At 43.5% G+C, this 20483-nt stretch overlaps 1 long non-coding RNA gene across 12 annotated transcripts in view; it reads right to left on the bottom strand.

Moving 5' to 3' along the window:
- Positions 1-20483, bottom strand: part of LOC102142331 (uncharacterized) — a 97958-nt gene that overhangs the window by 31012 nt on the left and 46463 nt on the right. For 7 of the 12 annotated variants that reach the window (XR_010584005.1, XR_010584009.1, XR_010584008.1 and 4 more), the window contains 7 exons: positions 20257-20354; positions 19551-19632; positions 18341-18481; positions 16031-16158; positions 14229-14328; positions 13351-13611; positions 12268-12964 (listed from right to left, as the gene is read on the bottom strand). This is a non-coding gene — a long non-coding RNA (uncharacterized lncRNA). Of the gene's footprint in view, positions 1-12267; positions 12965-13350; positions 13612-13917; positions 14013-14228; positions 14329-16030; positions 16159-18340; positions 18519-19550; positions 19633-20256; positions 20355-20483 lie in introns of those variants that run through there. The other 5 variants (XR_010584010.1, XR_010584007.1, XR_010584011.1 and 2 more) reach the window with 5 other exon arrangements.

Below are 20483 nucleotides of genomic sequence, written 5' to 3'. Positions count from 1 at the left end.
TTGGAAAAGGGCTATTGTCTTCTTTGTTTCAAAGTTAAACTATGAACTAAGTGCCTCCCAAAGTTAGTTCAGCCTACACCCAGGAAGGAACAAGGACAGGTTAGACTCTAACCTAGAAGCAAGATGGAGTTGGTTAGGGCAGATCTCTTTAACTATTATAATTTTCTCAGTTGTAATCTTGCAATGGTGGTTTCAAAAGGTGACTGGAAGAAAGCAGAAGGAATGCCTGCCTCATCTTGCAGACATCAGGTGCATTCCTGAGAAGCTACAGGTAAGCTTGGTCCTTTCCAGTATGGTCTGTGTTGTAGCAGTGTTCTCATCTTGAAAATGGGAACTATAATAACACCCACCTTGTAGCATTGTCGAGAGGATTAAGTAAACTCCTAAATGTAAATGGCTTCGAAGAGCATCTGGCATAGAAGCTGTACTACAGAAGTGTTAGCTTGTAGTTCTGCTACTGTTGCTACTGTTATTTATTATGTTTATTATATTTGCGGCAATTTGCATGCCTTCCTGATTATTGCAGGGCCTCTTTGAATAATTTCATTTACCTAAGTATTTATATAAAAAAAAACACTTGAAGTTTGTTTTCCAAAATATTATAAAGTTATTTCTGAGTGATGGGTTGGCCATAGAATTTTATTTGCCTGTCTTTGCTTCTATTTCCTAAATTTTTAGCAGTGAACACATATTACTTTGGTAATAAAAACATTAAAGTTTTGTTTTTATTTTCATTTTTAAAGACTGTTTTGTTTTAATTCTTAACAAAAGTGAAGAAGCTCAAAGCCAGGCAATGAATTGATAGAGAACACTATCAATACACATACATATATACACACACACACATGTTTTAGAGATAGAGTCTTGCTTTGTTGCCAGGCTGGAGTGCAGAGGCACAATCTTGGCTCACTGCAACCTCTGCCTCCTGGGTTCAAGCGATTCTCCTGCCTCAGCTTCCCAAGTAGCTGGGACTACAGGCATGCACCAGCACGTTCAACTAATTTTTGTATTTTTCTAGTAGAGACAGGGTTTCACTATATGTTGACCAGGATGGTCTCGAACTCCTCATCTTAGGTGATCTGCCCACCTCGGCTTCCCAAAGTCCTGGGATTACAGGCATGAGCCACCATGCCCAGCCAGAGAACACTATATAATATTTTTGATGAAACCTTAAGATTTGTAAGAATTTTCAACTAGTAACTGGGGAAAGAGATGGGATTGGGTGGGTGGGTACAGGAAACAGATTGGGAAGCCAGTTTCAAAAGGTTGCAAGTGGCCGGGCACGATGGCTCACGCCTATAATCCTGGAACTTTGGGAGGCTGAGGCAGGCGGATCACAAGGTCAGGAGATCGAGACCATCCTGGCTAACACGGTGAAACCCTGTCTCTACTAAAAATACAAAAAAATTAGCTGGGCGTGGTGGCTGGCACCTGTAGTCCCAGCTTGGGAGGCTGAGGCAGGAGAATGGCATGAACCCTGGAGGCAGAGTTTGCAGTGAGCCGAGATCGCACCACTGCACTCCAGCTTGGGCGACAGAGCGAGACATCGTCTCAAAAAAAAAAAAAAAAAAAAAAGTTGCAAGCGATTCAGAGTAAGATTTTTATATCCCCAAATATCACCCTAAATATTTGCCTGAAATGCCACCATTGTGGATTGAGTCCTCTCCTCTCCAGGGGGATTATTTCTGGGAAGAGAAAAACATCTGGTCACTAAAGACCAGGATTTATCAGCCTGGACACCATCGACACTGTGGGCTGCATCATTCTTTTTTGTTGACGGATATTCTGATCACTGTAAAATGTTCAGCATCATCCCTGACTTCTTCCCACTGGATACCACTAGCACTCCCGACCCCTCCGTTGTGATAATGTTACAGGAAAGGGGGTCCCGATCCAGACGCCAAGAGAGTGTTCTTGGATCTCGCACGAGAAAGAATTCAGGACGAGTCCACAGTGCAAAGTAAAAGCAAGTTTATCAAGAAAGTCAAGTGGTGAAAGAACAGCTACTCTATAGACAGAGTAGGGCGTTTCCGAAAGTAACAGGAGAACCTGTCCACCTTAGGTACAACGCTTGAATATATGGGGAGATGTGCTCTCCTACAAGGGTTTGTGATAAAGGATTAATTTTCTTAATTACTATATTTTGCAAGAATCGGTATTATTTTTAAAGCAAAATGAGGAATGTCTCTGTTCTCCAGATACTGGGATATCTGGACACTCCCAAGTCTGGGTCTGTTTAGTAAACCTTATTAATTGGTTCCCTTAACCTTACACATCTAGAGGCTCGGAATGTCTAACTTTCTGGGAAAGCTGCCCAGCAAGTCCCCGCCTCATTTTCCAGCCCTCACGCAAAATGGAGTCACTCTGGTTCAAAGGCCTCTGACAATAACAGAAAGCATTTCCAGACATTGTCAAGTATCTCCTGGGAGTTGAGTAGGGACAACAATCACACCACCGCCGCCTCTCCTTTTAGTTGAAAGTCACCGCATAGACCAAGGTCCAGCATTGCTTCCTTCAGATTCTGTTCAGGGAAATTCTGTTGATGGGAAGTCCTGGCTCAGATTCTAGACCAAGCTTGTTCAACCTGCAGCCTGTGGGCCGCATGTAGTCCAGGATGGCTTTGAATGTGGCCCAACACAAATTCCCAAACTTTCTTTTTTTTTTTTTTTCCGAGATGGAGTCTTTCTCTGTCGCCCAGGCTGGAGTGCAATGGCGCAATCTCAGCTCACTGCAACCTCTGTCTCCCGAGTTCAAGCAATTCTCTTACCTCAGCCTCCCAAGTAGCTGGGATAACAGGTTCCCGCCACCACGCCTAGCTAATTTTTGCATTTTTAGTAGAGACGGGGTTTCACCACATTGGCCAGGCTGGTCTCGAACTCCCGACCTCAGGTGAGCTGCCCGCCTCTGCCTCCCAAACTGCTGTGATTACAGGTGTGAGCCACTGCGCCTGGCCACAAATTCGCAAACTTTCTTAAAACATGACTGTAACTGCCCAAGGGTTCACCGTGCCGGCTGCCTAGACAGAGCCCATTGATTAAAACGGGGCAATTGCAATAGAGAAAGAGTAATCCACGCAGAGCCAGCTGTGCAGGAGACCAGAGTTTTTTTTATTACCCAAATCAGTCTTTCTGAAAACTTGAGAATCAGAGTTTTTAAGGATAATTTGGTGGGTAGGCGGACCAGCAAATCAGGAGTATACCGATTGGTTGGCTTGGGGATGAACTCACAGGGAGTCGAAACTGTTCTCGTCTGGGCTGCTGAGCCCATTCCTGGGTAAGGGCCACAGAACTGGTTGGCAGGTTCAGGTGGGGCCATCTGGTCATCAGAAATGCAAAAGTCTGAAAAGACATCTCAAAAAGTCAATCTTAGGTTCACAAGAGCGATGTACTTTCAAGAATAATTGGGGAAGTTGCACATCTTATGGCCTCTGCAATAATGGTTGGTAATACTTAGAATTCCTGTCCCTCTCATCTTGACTTGGTGGGTGGTGGCCTTTCATTTGTTTTACAAGAACAGTTTAGCCTTTTGGGAAGGGCTATTATATAAACTATATACTAAATTCCTTCCCAAAGCTAGTTTGGTTGATGCCCAGGAATGAACCAGGACAGTTTAGAGGTTAGAAGCAAGATGAAGTCACTTAGGTCTGATCTCTTTCACTGTCATAATGTGTTCAGGTATGATTTTTGCAAAGGCAGTTTCATTAGGAAACTTTTTTGTGATTTTTTTTTAGATCATCAGCTGTCATTAGTGTTAGTGTATTTTCTGTGTGGCCCATTCTTCTTCTTCCAATGTGGCCCAGGGAAGTCAAAAGATTGACCACTGATGTTCCAGATCATGGAGGCAGCAAGTGGATGAAATCCTTTGAACTGTGGATTCAGAATGCTTGGATTGCTTTAGGGGTTTTGTTTGTTTGTTGGATTTTGAGACAGGCTTCTTGCTTTGTCACCCAGGCTGCAGTGCAGTGGTGCAATCATAGCTCCCTGCAGCCTCAATCTTCTGGGCTCAAGAGACCATCCCACCTCAGCCTCCTGAGTAGCCTGGGCCACAGGCGTGCACCACCATACCCAGCTAAGTTTTTATTTTCTGTAGAGATGGAATCTCACTCTGTTCCCCAGGCTGGTCTTAAATTCCTGTGCTCAAGCAATCCTCTGCCTCAGGCTCCTAAAGTGCTGGGATTACAGGCCTGAGCCACTGCGCCTGGCTGCTTTATCAGTTCTGTCACTCACTAGCCATATGACCTTGGGCAAGGCATTAAACTCCTGCAGTGTGCAGTTTCCTCACCATAAAATAGGGGTTAATAACATCAAACTTTATGTCATTTTCATGTGAATAAGAGGTAACATATAGGCCACAGTGCACTGTGCCTGGCACACAGTACGACTTAATAAATACCTGGTCCCTTCCCTGAAAGTTGGTTGGTGTGTCTCAAAATTAAGAGCGATTAACTAACAATACTGTATAATTGACTCCCCCCATCAAAAAGCCATCAAACAAATTAGGTACCTGCTTCTTTTATCAAACCCAATTTTCCAAGCCTGCTTTGTCTCCACCCCAAAACCTCAGTAAAAATACAGAACCCAACTTGATACAAAATTATGATTTTTTTTTTCTTTTTGTAGTTTAGGAGGGTCTGAACAGAAAGCCCTTATCACTGAGCCTCAGCTGCAGAAGGAATCCTTTAATCGTGACCATCCTCCTGGAAGAATAATACAGATTTAGGGCCAGAAGTGGGTTACTGAGCAAAGAGGAAATACTGCTAGCGGCAACCCTACCCTTCCTGTTGGCTGGGATTGGCTTTAATCTGCTTCCATTGTCGTTCTGAAGTCTGGAGATATTTGAGTATAGCCTAATTAAGTAGTTGTGGGCCCAGAGAGAATTTATTTTTGTCAGACCCATGTCATACGGAGGGGAATGTGTCAAGGATGCTTGTAAAACAAGCTGGCTCTCTTGAGACCTGTAGTTCCCCAAGCTGCCCTGGGTCTTGATCGTGGTGATTCTCCCTTAGAATCCTTTCGGAGGTGATTTATGAGTTATGAGGAAATCACTTAAACGGATAGTAAGGGTATGGGAGTCCTCTGTAAGGCTTTTCTCTTTAATGAAAAGCAGCCTCAAATCATTTTCTCACAAAGAGCAGCCTGTAAAGTTGAGCTGGAGACATACACAAACACTGGGGGAGTTCGCCCGGGTGAATGCGGGCAGTTACTAGGAACTAGACACGTTCAAGATGGTTGCACCATCTTCCCTTCTCTTTGTCAGCCACGTGTACAGTAAAGAGCAGACAAGACGGCACCAATCAACTGGAAAGACCATTTGCATAAGAAGATCAGGGTGAGGCGAACAGCCTTCCGCACACGCTGTGTCAAAGTCATACTCGATCGAACCAATCTGTGAGCCCTATGCAAATCAGACACCGCCTTCTCCAGCCTGCCTATAAAATCCGCTGGGGGCCGGGCGCGGTGGCTCACGCCTGTAATCCCAGCACTTTGGGAGGCCGAGGTGGGCGGATCACAAGGTCAGGAGATGGAGACCATCCTGGCTAACACAGTGACACCCCATCTCTACTAAAAATGCAAAAAATTAGCCGGGCGTGGCAGCGGGCGCCTATAGTCCCAGCTACTTGGGAGACTGAGGCAGGATAAGGGCGTGAACCCAGGAGGCAGAGCTTGCAGTGAGCCGAGATCGTGCCACTGCACTCCAGCCTGGGCGACACAGGGAGACTCCATCTCAAAAATAAATAAATAAATAAATAAATAAAATCTGCTGTGGTCTGAAGCCTCCCTCCTTTTTCAGACTTCTCTCTCCTCTCTCAGAGCTGCTCACCTCTCTTCTTTCTTCTATTACACTTTCCACTCCTTAACCCACCCACATGGGTCCATGTCCTGAATTATTTCTTGGTGCCAACAAAGAGGTACTTTCGCTTCAGTCTCTGGTTGCTTGCTTTTCACAACCAATCAGACTGATGGCGAGCCACGGCTTCATTTACCTGAGGTGAGCTCCAAGTGGCCAGTGGGAAACCTCTAGCGGGTATTTGGACCAGAGAAGGTTCTGTGTGCGGGCTCTTGAGCCCCTACGCTTGGACCTGCTCCCACCCTGTGGAGTGTACTTTCGTTTTCTGTACATCTCTGCTTTTATTGCTTCATTCTTTCCTTGCTTTGTGTGTTTTTGCCCAATTCTTTGTTCAAAATGCCAAGAACCTAGACATCCTCCAGTGGTAACACTTCGGCAAGTGACAACATCTCTGAGCCTCCGTTTTCTGAGTTAAAAATGAGGATATTAAGCAAACCTGATTAATGAATTTAACATTTATGAAACATCTGTTTTGTGCAAGGCACTGTGGAGAATTGCTTGAGCACAGGAGTTTTTTACCCTTAGTTGCGAGGGTTAAAAAAACCTGCAAATAGTGTCACTGTCTTCATGGAACTTACATTTAGTGGTGTGCTGTTAAGGTTTAATACGTGGATTTCAAAAAAAAAAAAAAAAAAGAAGGACCTAGTTTGTAATATTTGCCAATTTCTGTGGTGTAAATATTTCCACCATGGCTGACTTTCCTTTTTTTGAGATGGAATCTCACTCTGTTGCTCAGGCTTGAGTGCAGTGGCGTGATCTCAGCTCACTGCAACCTCCACCTCCTGGATTCAAGTGATTCTCCGGCCTCAGCCTCCCGAGGGGTTCGGATTACAGGCACCTGCCACCACGCCCCGCTAATTTTTGTATTTTTAGTAGAGATGGGATTTCACCATGTTGGCCAGGCTGGTCTTGAACTTGTGACCTCAGGTGGTCCACCTTCGGCCTCCCAAAGAGCTGGGATTACAGGCATGAGTCACCATGCCCAAACACCATGATTTAAGTTACCAGTGTAATATTGGTGAATGCAAAGATAGGAGGCAATGTGCAACGTCAGCTCCAATGAGCTGATGCACACTGGCTCCAACTCATCATTTCTATTAAAACACTGAAACCTCAGGAAGGTATCATGAGGATTCAGTGAGGTAATAACCAGCAGGTATTTTGCACATAGTAAGGAATGAATACGTGCGAGCCATTATCATCACTTGAGCAGCAGGAGCCTTAAATGCCCCCATAGCAGGGACTGCAGAGCTGACCTTCCTCTTTCTCACTCCTACAAGCAGGTCTTTGCCAAGTTCTGTGAGTTCTTCCTCTGTCAAATCATTCTGTGGCTTCCTCCTGCTGCTGGTCTCCTCCTATTGTTACTATAGGTACAGCTCTGATTTTAGTTTTCTCAGTGTCTCAGAATCAACTAGCCTGATGGTGCATGCAGATTCTAGCGTCCCATCCAGAGAATGTAATTCGGAAGATTTGGAGCATGTCTCAGAGACCGTGCGTTTTCACAGGTAACCCTGGGTGACAGAGTGTGACTTTGCCTCAAAAAAACCAAATTTTTTTTAGATGCAATTAACATTTACAATCAGTTAATTTTAAGTAAAGCAGAGTACCCTTCGTAACTCGGGTGGAACTCATCAAATCCGTCCAAGGCCTTAAAGGCAGTAATGCTCTGTTCAGTTTAGTGATGTCGTCAGGTTTATAATGTGCATCTTTAACATTACTGTCTACCTTTATTTTGTTTTTTATTTTTATTGAGCTGGAGTCTTGCTTTGTTGCCCAGGCTGGAGTACAGTGGCACAATCGTGGCTCACTGCAGCCTCCACTTCACAGGTTCAAGCAATTCTCCTGCCTCAGCCTCCTGAGTAGCTGGGACTGCAGACCCCGCCACCACACCCGGCTAATAGTGCAACTTTGTCTCTAGTAAAAATACCATCTACCTTTAAATGCTATAATGCCCCTACACAAACACTAAAAGGACTTTCCAGTCATGCTGTTAGCGGTGGTAGTAGTTACCCATAAGGGTCTGCAGCAACCTCAATTCAATTGTTGTCTCCTCAGAAGAAATAATTCTCCTGAGGGTCAAAAGGCAGAAGGAGAGACCAAGCAAGTTTTAGAGCAGGAGGGAAAGTGTATTAAAAGGCTTGAGAGCAGGAATGAAAGGAAGGAAAGTCCACTTGAAAGAGGGCCAAGCAGGCCACTGGAGCGACCAAGTGCACGGCTCGACCTCTTGCTTGGGGGTTTTCTACACTGGCATACTTACAGGACGTTGCCTGGAAATCCGCCTTACTTGCATTACTTCTTCCCACTCCTGAGATCTTATCAGGAAGCTGCTGGTCACCAGTTTCAGATGTTTTCTATCAACTAGGAGACCGCCTTCTCCTGACGCCAGCTGTGACCAATGATTACTTTAGCGAGACAGTGTAACAGCCATCCGACCATCACCTGATCGCTGCCTGACAGTCCTGGTATGTATAGGAGGGAGCCCTCTCCTGCCGTGCTGCTACCTGACCAGCTACCTACTGTAGCAATACTACTCCATCTGTACCTTGCTCTTGCACGATTGTGTTCATACCCGCTATTTCTAAATGGGTTGTCAACCCACAAGACCTTAGAATCATGCTTCCTTTAGGTTGTTAATTCAATATTTTAAAATAAAAATTCACTTGAGCTTTAAAAAATAAAAATATAAGAATAAAAATAAATCGTTGTTTGTATTTACCAACATGTTTACTTTTTTGCACTTCTATCTGTAGATATATATGAGCCTCCACCATTCAACCTTCCCCGTTTCTTCTGCTGTGCATCTGCTGAAGCCAAAATTTCTTACCTCTTGTTAATGGAAAATATTCTCAATTTTCTTTCATTTTTAAAGACATTTTTGCAGTGTAGAAAATTTGAGGTTGATAGATGTGTTAATTAATTAATTAAATTCTACAACTTCAAAGATGTTATTCAAATGTCTTTTGACTTGCCTTGTCTCTGATTAAGTATCTATCAGCCAACTCTCGTTGTTCTCTTGCTGTAAGACGTATTTTTTTTCTGGGATACTTTTAAGGTTTTTCACTACGTCTTTTGTGTTCTGGAATTGGAGGGCAATGTGTCTACGTGTAATTTGCTTTTTATTTATCTTGCTAAATGTTTGTTAAGCTTCTGGGTTTTGGGGATTGACACTGTATTTTGAATTGGATAATTCTCCTCTTTTATCTTCCAATATTTCTTCTGTACTATTTTTCTTTCATTTTTCTATGGGGACTCTCTCTCTCGCTCTCGCGCGCTCTCTCTCTCTCTCTCTCTATATATATATATAAAAAATTTTGTTTTTTGAGATAAAGTAACACTGTGTCTCCCAGGCTGGAGTGGAGTGGCACAATCTTGGCTCACTGCAATCTCCCCCTCCTGGGTTCAAGCGATTCTCTTGCCTCAGTCTCTCAAGTAGCTGAGACTACAGGCACACACCACCACTTCCAGCTGGTCTCGAACTCGTGACCTCAAACGATCTGCCTACCTAGGCCTCCCAAAGTGCTGGAATTACAGGTGTGAGCCACCACACCTGCCCCAGTTATACATAAATTATACTGTTTGATTTTGTCCTGCAGGTCTCTGATGCTCCTTTTCTTTTTCTTGATGAATCAGTATAGATAATTTTACTGACTTTTACTTTTTATTATATTTTTATTCTATTTCAGGCTACAGTTAAGCTCATTTGATGGATTTTTTTTTTTTTTTAATTTTACTTTAAGTTCTGGGATACATGTGCAGAACGTGCAGGTTTGTTACATAGGTGTACATGTGCCATGGTGGTTTGCTGCACCTGTCAACCCGTCATCTAGGTTTTAAGTCCCGCATGCATTAAGTATTTGTCCTAATGCTCTCCCTCCCTTTGCCCCCCACCCCCTGACAGACCCCGGTGTGTGATGGTCCCCTCCCTGTGACTATGTGTTCTCATTGTTCAACTCCCACTTATGAGTGAGAACATGTGGTGTCTGGTTCTCCATTCCTGTGTTAGTTTGCTGAGGATGATGGTTTCCACCTCCATCCATGTCCCTGCAAAGGACGTGAACTCATTCTTTTTTATGGCTGCATAGTATTCCATGGTGTATATGTGCCACATTTTATTTATCGAGTCCATCATTGATGGGCATTTGGGTTTGGATTCTTTCTTAGAGCTATTATATTTTTCAGTTCTAACATTTCCAGTTGTTTCTTTTGTAGTATTTTAACATTTCTGTTTTAATTCCCCTTCTATTTATGCATATTGTTCAATTTTCCCACTAGATTCTTTAACATATTGATAGTAGTTATCTTAAAGTGTTTTTTGCTAATTCTAACATTTAGGTCATTTGTGTGTTTATCAATCAGTTTTTTTTCTAGCTAATTTGAGCACATTTGCCTACTTTTTAAATATCTTAGAATTGTATTTGAAAAGCATTGTGGGCTGGATGTGGTGGCTCTCACCTGTAATTCCAGCATTTTGGAAGGCCAAGCAGGCAGATCACTTGAGATCAGGAGTTCGAGACCAGCCTGGCCAACGTGGTGAAATGCTGTCTATACCTAAAATACAAAAATTAGCCAGAGGTAGTGGTGAACACCTGCAATCCCATCCCAGCTACTTGAGAGGCTGAGATGGGAGAATTACTTGAACCTGGGAAGTGGAAATTGCAGGGAGCTGAGATTGTGCCACTGTACTCCAGCCTGGGGGACAGAGTGAGACTCCATCTCAAAAAAGAAAAAAAAAGAAAAAAGAAAGACATTGTATATACAAGATGACTAGAGCCTGAGTCAAGAAATACTACCCCAGAAAATGGTTTATTCTGTCCCTTCTCAGACATCCACATTAGAGTGGAAGGGTTCATTCCCTTTAATCTCATCCTAATTTTACTGGGTTTGGGTTGGGTTGCAGCTTCAGTGTCCTTCAGTTCACCATTGGTTTTAAATGATTTGAACGTAAGATCAAGATTATTCCTTCAGCAGGAATTGGGATCTGAGTCCTAGCATGACTTCTTCGATCTCTGTCTCTCCTTCGCTACCAAGGCTCCAGCTCTTTGGACCTTGGAGAACTCTTTCTGCTCTACAGCCCACCTGCATATTTTCACTTCTTCTTCTTCTTTTTTTTTTTTTTTTTTTTTTTTGAGTCAGAGTCTCACACTGTTGCCCAGGCTGGAATGCAATAGCTCATTCTCAGCTCACTACAACCTCAACCTCCCAAGTTCAAGTGATTCTTGTGCCTCAGCCTCCCGAGTAGCTGGGATTACATACACAGGCCAGCATGCCTGTCTAATTTTTGTATTTTTGGTAGACATGGGGTTTTACCATGTTGGTCAGGCTGGTCTTGAACTCCTGACTTCAGGTGATCCACCTGTCTCATCCTCCCAAAGTGCTGGGATTACAGGTGTGAGCCACCGTGCCCAGTTATTTTCAGATTTTTTGAAGCTGTCTCTTAGTCCTTATGCCCCCCTAGCCTTCAGTGAGCTGCACCATGTACTCATGGAGGTTCAGATACAAATAATTAGCAGGTGACTGTGCCTCTGAGGACTCTGCCTGCTCTTCTGCCCTGCCCCCAGCCTTCTGCGTGCAGTTCTGCAGCTCAAAAATCAATGGGAGTGCTGGAAAGGAAAGTGTCTGAAAGTGAATGAAGGAGCAGTTGCTAACATAGGGGAGAAACAGATGCTAAAAAGTCAGTGATTTTTCACTACATTATTGCACACATGCTCGCAACGTGACTTCAATTAATCTGGCCAGGTTTACTTCTCTAACTTCTTCTTTTTGGTGGATACTCCCTGGTTTCCATCCTGTACCACAATTGCACCAAATCCCATGCCATTCCCAGATTTTTTTCTTGTAAATTTGCTCTACCAGAAACATCTTTAACATTTCCCATTCTTCACTCCATCGATGAGTCCTATTTATCAGCAAAATTCCATTTCAAGTTTCCTTCTCCAAGCAAGCCTTCCCTCAGTCTGATTCAAAAACCACCCCGTAAGTTTGTATGTGCTCTCCTTTCTTCTAGCCCTTATTCTACTTTATTTGGATTACTTGTCTACTAATACATTTGTCTCCCACACTAGAATCTGTGTTCCTTATGGAGTGAAGCAATGCCCAATTTCAGTTAGCATCCCCAGAATCTAACAGAGCAACAGGAACTCAATGATTTGTGTTAAGGAACATTGAGCACCCAGGTCCCCCTTTTCAACAGCTTCATCTTAGTTTCTGCTTCTTTCATAGTAAACATAACCACAGTTCTCAGCTCTTCACATAGACCCCACTACTTTAAGTGATTATGCTATTGTTTATGAGTACTTACTGCTTCCCAAAGCTTTCCAATTATTATTGTATGCAGTCCCCCACAACTCTGCAATTTTGGTGTGCATTAGCCTATTCTCACACTGCCATAAAGAACTACTTGAGACTGGGCAGTTTATTTAAAAAAAAAAAAAAAAAAAAAAGTTTAATGGATTCACAGTTCTACATGGCTGGGGAGGCCCCAGGGAACTTACAATCATGGCTGAAGGCAAAGGGGCAGCAAGGCACGTCTTACTGGAGAGAGAGAGAGAAGGGGGAAGAGCCACACACTTGTCAAACAACCACATCTCATGAGAACGCTATCATGAGAACAGCACAGGGGAAACCACCCCCGTGATCCAATCACCTCCCACCAGGCCTCTCCCCCAGCATGTGGGGATTACAGTTTGAGATGAGATTTGGGTGGGGACACAGAGCCAAACCATATTATAGTGCTATTACCATACTTTTCATTGACAGATGATGAAACTGAGGCTTAGAGTATTCCAGCAATGTTCCAGAAACACCTGGGATTCCAACCGAGGTCCGTGTCAATCGAGAGCCCACACTGCTGTGACTACAGCTAAGCCTTTTGTGTCTTCTTCCCTCCCTTTTATTTCTCTATTCTCCTCCCTTTCTGCCTCTGGCTCCACACTCCATGATTGGTTGATCAGCAGAGCTAATCCATCTGGTGGTTGACACGCGGTGCCTCGGAGCTCTGGTTTTCCCGTTTCTGCTTCTGTATCATCCAGCAACTTCTGTTTTCCTCTGAGGTCACCCTTAAAGGTTTATGTGTCGTGTTTCTCATTTCTGCCTTGTCAAGGAAATCTTGCCAGTGCATCTATCAAAGTAATCATCACAGGCCTGATGTAAGAGTATGGTTCCTCTCACATTTTTCATTACTAGATAATTTATTAATATCCTTCCAGAGCAGCACTAGATTTATCTTGATAAAACTGCTATCAGCGGCGACATAAGAGATGCCCCTGGGATGCACCAGGAAGAGCCGTGCACTCACCTCTTTCACCCCTTAATACCTCAGGAAGCCCAACCCAGAGTCAGCCCAGGGGGGCTGCCAAGACCCAAAACATTTTATCATTTTGATAAAGTTGACCCGGGGTAGCCTCGAAGGGACTGCAACCTATCTCTCCTTTCTTTTCTGCTTGTGGCAAACACAGGCTTGTCTGTGTATCTGGGAAGGCAGGTAGTGAGGGGTGGATAAATTACCTTCAAAGAGTTCACTATTTATCTCATTTTCATGTGCGCATCTGCAGGGAACAACTTCACCTCTCAGCTCAAGTGGGCTTCCTGTGAGGCCTCGCGTCTGTGAGTGGTGACAGACCTTTGCATTATTTTTGTGGCAGCTTCCGGTCATGGACTTCTTAGAAATGTGAGTGGAATGTATTGTCCTTGCCTTCTGTTCTCCTTCATGTCCTCTTCTCTCCAGGAAGAAAGTGGAGAGACCAGACGCAGTTCCCTCCATCCCTGCTGAATATTTGCAAAAATAAAAAGGCAAGAGGCCTTCTCGGTGAGGCAGCTCCCTCCATAGGCTCCCCACAGACGTCATTGCAGGGGTGCATTTGAGATGCAAGTATCCCTGCATTTGCCGCAATTGAGCGTAGCTCTTTTATAAATTGGGTTTCATGGTTCATTTATCTTGACAGCATTTCCGCCCCCAACCCCTCAACAAAACCAAAAGACAAAACATAAATAAAAATATACATAGATACTATGGGCAAATGCTCCGGAAGGGAAAAGTAAAATCTCTTGGTGCTGCTATGTGTAAACAGATACCTGGATACATTGTTGCTGGAAGGGCGGATCGGTTTGTCAAACTGGGAATAAATGTGTCTGTATCATACTCAGCCAGGCTTTTATCCCACCATTTGCTATATGTGCACAAAGAATGATTTTTGTAATATGTTTGTTTTTGCTGCATTGTTTATAATAACAAAAGACTTGTTACGGAAGAAGAAACTGATACAATAAATAATGGTACATTCATAAGATGGAATACTGCACAGTCAGGCAAAGGTGGAGACAGATATACACGTTAGGATAAGGAACAAGAGATACTTAGTGATAAAAAGCGAAGTAAAAAGTACGTTTTATAGAATGCTCCTCTTGTCCACACATTGATTGTTACTTGAAGGATATACAGGAAACTAGCAACAGTGGTTTCATGGGAGAGGGAGACCTGGTAGTCTGAGGAAGGGAGAGAGAAGATTTATTTATTTATTATGGCTTTATATTTATGTATTTGTTTATTTTTTGAGATGAAGCCTCGCTCTGTCGCCCAGGCTGGAGTGTAGTGGCGCGATCTCAGCTCACTGCAACCTCCGCCTCCTGGGTTCAAGCAATTTTCCTGCCTCAGCCTCCTGAGTAGCTGGGACTACAGGTGCACGCTGCCATGCTCGGCTAATTTTTTGTATTTTAGTAGAGATGGGATTTTACCATGTTGCCCAGGCTGGTCACGAACTCCTGAGCTCAGGCAATCCGCCTGCCTCAGCCTCCCAAAGTGCTGGGATTATAGGTGCTACTTAAATTTTCCCTGATTATGTGCCACGCTTTCAATTAAAAGTAAAGGACCATTGGGAGGCCGAGGAAGGTGGATCACCTGAAGTCAGGAGTTTGAGACCAGCCTGGCCAACATGGTGAAATTTTGTCTCTGCTAAAAATACAAAAATTAGCCGGGTGTGGTGGCGGGTGCCTGTAATCACAGCTACTCAGGAGGCTGAGGCATGAGAACTGCTTGAATCCGGGAGGTGGACATTGCAGTGAGTCAAAATTACACCACTGCACTCCAGCCTGGGTGACAGAAAGATACTCTATCTTAAAAAAATAAATAAATGAAAACAAAAATAAATAAAAGTAAAGGATCTTCATTTGGCTCTTTTTTCCGTCAACATTTCTGAGGCATATATATATATATATTTATATTGCTTTTTTCCTAAAATGAGCTTGAGCCACACCATCTGGTTCTTCCCCCCCTCATTTCCCTCCATAAATAATAAAATCTATGTTGTGCAGGTGGGCCATAGCTGACCAAACCGAGGAAACAGTGCTAACCACAGTACATTGTTCTCTAATGGACAAAGCCAATTTTCATGTCAGTAATTCCCACAATGGTCCGAGTAGCAGGAAAAAAAAGGAGTCTACTGCTATTTTCCAGTTGAAGAAATTGTTCAACTGGAAAATAGTGTGACATGTTCAAGGTCGCACATCCTGCAGGGAATAGAGCAAATACATTCAAATTTGACTGAAGCCACAAACCACGCCCTCTGCCTTTTGCCCCACTCACTCTGGGAATCGTTTCTCTTGGGCACTTTCAGAGGTAATGGCTGTGCACTCCCATTTATTTTGCACAACCCCCTTCTTCTACCTGCTGCTGAACTGGGGACCTTCCCAGTCCTGTTCAGTTGCTGGTGAGGCTGTGCCTGCAAGCTTTGGGCTCCAGGTGCCTGCTGGAGGAGAGCTGGCTCTTTCCATTGCTATTTCAATGCTGAGGATGGGTCCAGCCTCCTGGACAGATGGCCGATTGCACTTGAACTCTCAGAGTGCACATACGTCAACAGTGATAGAGAGCTTCAGCTGTGACCAGAGCTGGGACAGCCATCCAAATGCAGAGCCATTCGTCACTGTGGTTGATTCCATAAAATCAGCAATGAGGGGATAGATGAGGGGGGAGGATGCAGCCTCTGCTCTCTGTAGCTTGGCAATGCTGGGAAGACCCAGCACACACCTGACTTCACCAGAGTCAAGACCGTCGATCTCTTAGAGGTTAAAAATCCTCAAGGAAGTGCCTTTCTTAAGGTTACCACACCCAATGATTGTTGTAAAAAATATGCTACTATGACTGCTAGACACACAAAATAGTATACCTTTTTTTTTTTTTTTGATGACTTACCCAACAGAGCTCTTGGAGAAGGAAGTTCTTTATCTTTTATTCTGTTCCAATCCCTATCTCCTCTGACGGTTTATCTTTTTCTTTCTTTGGGGTGCCACTTCATCTTCTAATACTGGCTTCTCTAGTGTCTAAAAGAGAAGTGCCAGCAGAGCAAAGAGCAATGCAGAGTATTCAAATCTCCTATTCACGGTTTCTTAGTGGGGTAGCCTGGGGGAAGTTGCTGGCTATGCCTAAGCCTCAATTTCCTTTCTCCCATACTCGGGCTGAGCTGCATTTTTAAAACCCTGATTAGCTTTGAGAAAGACCTTCAGCATCAAATGTGTAGGATTCAGAGGTTCCATAGAAAAGGCAGAAAGAAAAGAGCCAGATGACAGGAGGATTCTGGAGCAGGTGCAGAGAGGCTGGTTGGAGAACCCAAGGAACACTGGGTCCTAATGCTCTCTGTGAGTGACTACAAAGTGCCGATAACATTTTTAACTCCTGTGCTCTAATTACCAGAGGAAACTCTCTGGAGGCAGGCAGGAGCAACCAATATGGCCTGAGAAACACAAAGATGGGGGAAAGATGTGTCTGTTTGTAGAGGAGGAGTTAGTGGGGCCCAGTTTGTAGAAGTTCACTTATTCAGTGTGATGGTTGATTTTATGTGTCCACTTGATTGGGCCATAGAGTGCCCAGATGTTTGGTGAAACATTATTCTGAGCATTCTTGTGAGGGTGCTTTTGGGTGAGGTTAATATGTAAGTCATTAGACTGAGTCAAGAAGATGGCACTCCTTAATGTGAGGGGACTTCATCCAATCTGTTGAAGGCTTGAATAGCACAAAAAGGCTGACCCTCCCCCAGATTTCTCCTGCCTGACTGCCTTTGAACTGGGAAATTGACTTTTTCCTGCCTCCAAACTGAAACTTAGACATCGGCTGCTTTTTTGGGGTTTCAGGCCTGGTGGCCTTTGGACTGAAATGACACTCTTGTCTCTCCTGGGTCTCCAGCTTGCTGACTCACTCTGCAGATATTGGCACTTGTCAGCCTCCAAAATTGCATCAACTCAATACCTTATAATAAATCTGTTTATATATCTCTATCTAACTATCTATCTACCTATATATCTGTCTCTATCTGTTTATCTATCAACATATCTATCTATCTATCTATATTTGTCTATCTATCTATCTATCTATCTATCTATCTATCTATCTATCTATCATCATCTATACATATATCCTATTGGTTTTGTTTCTCTGGAGAAACCTGAGTAATACATTCAGTGATAAGTTCCTGTTCCCACTATTTGTAACACTAGGCTTAATTTTGTGCATAATGAAAGTAGAAGTTGCCAGGTTCTCTAAGATAGGGATGGATAAACATCTGTGGAAGTTCAGAGGTGACGGGTGAGACAGTTTGCTATACTAGAAACAATGAATATTTGACACTATTCTGTGAGAAGCAGAGACCCAACAATTATTGAGCATCTATTTAAAAATAGTAGTTCACTTACTTCCCAACAAATCTCCAGAAACTAAACACTATAGTTCTCATTTTCCAGACTAGAGAAGACAAGCTACAAATCCAGACTCATTGGCTCCAGGGTCTATTTACTTTAGGCTCCTAATGCTTCCTGGGCTCAAGATCATTAGCAGACTCAATAGCAGAATCATCATTCAAATTAATCTCAACAAACTTGAACCCTAATCTCTTTTTTTTTCTTTCTTTCTTCTTCTTTTTTCTTTTTGAGACAAACTTTTGCTGTGTTGCCCAGGCTGGAGTGCAGTTGCCAGTCTCACCTCACTGCAACCTCCGCCTCCCAGATTCAAGCAATTCTCCTGTCTCAGCCTCCCAAGTAGCTGGGATGACAGGCACATGTCACCATGCTCAGATAATTTTTGTATTTTTAGTAGAGACGGGGTTTCACCATGTTGGCCAGGCTGGTCTCAAACTCCTGACCTCAAGTGATCGGCCTGCCTTGGCCTCCCAAAGTGCTGGGATTACAGGCATGAACCACCACACCCAGCCTAACTTGAACCCTAACCTCAAGTTCATCTCCTGGCACACAAAAAGTAAAAAGTCAAGCCTCACACTCAGGATCTAAAAAAACAAAGACATATACAACTGTATGAGATTCAGTTTTGGCATCTGTAGAATGGGTGGAAGATATTTATTCATGGAGAAATTGCAAGAAATAATTGTAGCATGATTTTTACAAGTACAAAAATGATTATTACAGTAAATATTACAGTAAATATCCACACTTTGGATATTTACTTATGGTCACATTGCTGTTCCATGCCAGCATAATCTTGCCGAATGCAACATACCTTTGTCCTGCTTCAGTGACTTCCCTGATGCCTTGCACCTTCTTCTTGTACACCCAGCTCACTCTCAACTGTGACACTTCTGGGGGGAAATGGTGGGTTGATGGTCGAATGTGCTGTGGTTCACAGGCTCCCATGTGATCCCTAGATGAATGAAGACATAGTTCCCCTCCTGTCTCACCTGTAGGGTAGCATAAAGCCTGAGAAAGTCTTTAAATCCATACTTATATCAATCTATTTTTTTCAAGGCATGGTGTTCTTAAACCATAGTGATTCACAGAGTAATCTCAAGGAGCTTAATGGAGGATGAGGGATTTAAGAACTAGAGCCTGGAACCATGTATCTATTTTCCAGACTCTGAAAGAGGGCAAACAAAATGTCATCTATATGCATGTAAGGGTGGAGGGGGCAGGCACATACTAGGTGGATTGGGAGCATGCACTCCAGACTTGAACAGGTTTAAATGACAAGGACATAACAAGGTCAATCAGAAACTCCAATTTATTCTGTCATTAAATGAATGCTTTATGTCAACCATGGAGCGAAACTCTCAAGTTCTAGTTGATGTCAGAAACATAAACTCCCCCCAGAGACTGGCTGGGAAGGTGGAGAGATGAGTCAGGGAGTCAGTAACTAAACTCTTTTCTCAAGGTTATTTAGCAGATGGAAAATTTTCCGTAAAGCTCCAATGATCCCCTCTGGAACCTTCTAACAGGGCTGATACTTACAATAAGTCTTAGGCTCCAGGGGAGGCCATAAAAGAAACCAATAATAATGACAGAAGAGGCTCAACACAGTTAGCCAAAGATTCATCCCCACAAGAGAGGTGGAAGCCTTCCACCTATGAGTGTCAACAGGCCTTTACTGCTCACGCTGGGGAAAAGCAATTGGCTGAGAGAGGTAGAAGGGCTTAGAGAATTTCCAAGTTGACAGTTAAGTTTCTAACTGCTCCGCTGCCTTCTTGGGTAGCGAGGGAATCTTGTTAGGGGTCAGGACCGGACTAGGCATTATAGAACTTGATTTGGTGCCTCCAAATGGTGATATGGGCTTTATTTGTCCTGGGTTCCTTCTCCTGTGAGGTAGAGGCTGATACCACTGGGACAATACCTATATGAGACCAGGTATGGCCTAGATCCCTGGCTTCAAAAGGCGAGATGACCTAGTAGACTAAAAAGAGCATCTTTACGCTCAGACATACTGAAATGGAACTCACATTTTGATTCTCAAAGGCCTTCTCTGAGCTTCGGTGTCCTTTTCTGAGCAGCGTGCTTAATAATACATCCTTCACAGGGTCACTTGGTGAATAAATGAAATGCTGTCATCAAATTACCTAACACTGTGCTGGGCATAGATTAAACATTCACACAATGGTAATTTTCTGACCCATCCCTTTATAGAACTGGAGACCGTATATCGCTGAACAGACTTGGATCTTGACTCAAACCTTAGGAACTCTACAGATGGATCTAGGCTTGTTCACCTCTCTCACCTTCAATTTAATTTCCTGGCTTTCCAGCTTCCTTCCTGCCTCCTTTATTTCCACTTAAAGTGTGCCCATCTCCTGATACTGCTTTCTCTACACTCTGACATTCCCAAACCAGGCTTTGCTTTATCATAAACCCTCACCCTGCTATTCCTGTGATAGAATCGATCCTTTCCTTTTTCTGTACTCCTTAGCATACGTCTCTGTAGACAACAATAAGCAGTTGCTCTGCTCAGAATCACTTAAGACAGTGCTCATTAACGTGTGTTTGGTGGGATGTCAAGAATGCCTGTACTACCTTAACCCCAGCTCCATGCAGGCTAGACACCTAAATTCAGGAAAGAAAGTTTCAGCCACTGTCTTTTGATGGAGGAGAAAAAAGTGTACCTCATTTATTAGAGCTTCCTAGAGCACAAGAAACAAAGAACAGACTCACATCTCAATAGATTATTTCAGGGCGAGAAAAATGTCCTCTGAGTCATCAGGCATTATGGTGAAGGGAAGTTTCTTTCTGATTGCTGAGGACGAGTTTTCCTGGTGCAAAAAGAGAGAAAGGTCATCCCATTTGGAAAGGATGGGATGTGCAGACACAAAGAGACAGGTTCCAAACAGTTTTCTGTGGTTAAAGCACAAAATATGTTGAAGGAGATGAGCCTGGGGAAG

Source organism: Macaca fascicularis, chromosome 20 (genome assembly GCF_037993035.2).
Source record: "Macaca fascicularis isolate 582-1 chromosome 20, T2T-MFA8v1.1".
NCBI lineage: Eukaryota > Metazoa > Chordata > Mammalia > Primates > Cercopithecidae > Macaca > Macaca fascicularis.
This window is presented reverse-complemented; position numbering and strand designations above follow the sequence as displayed.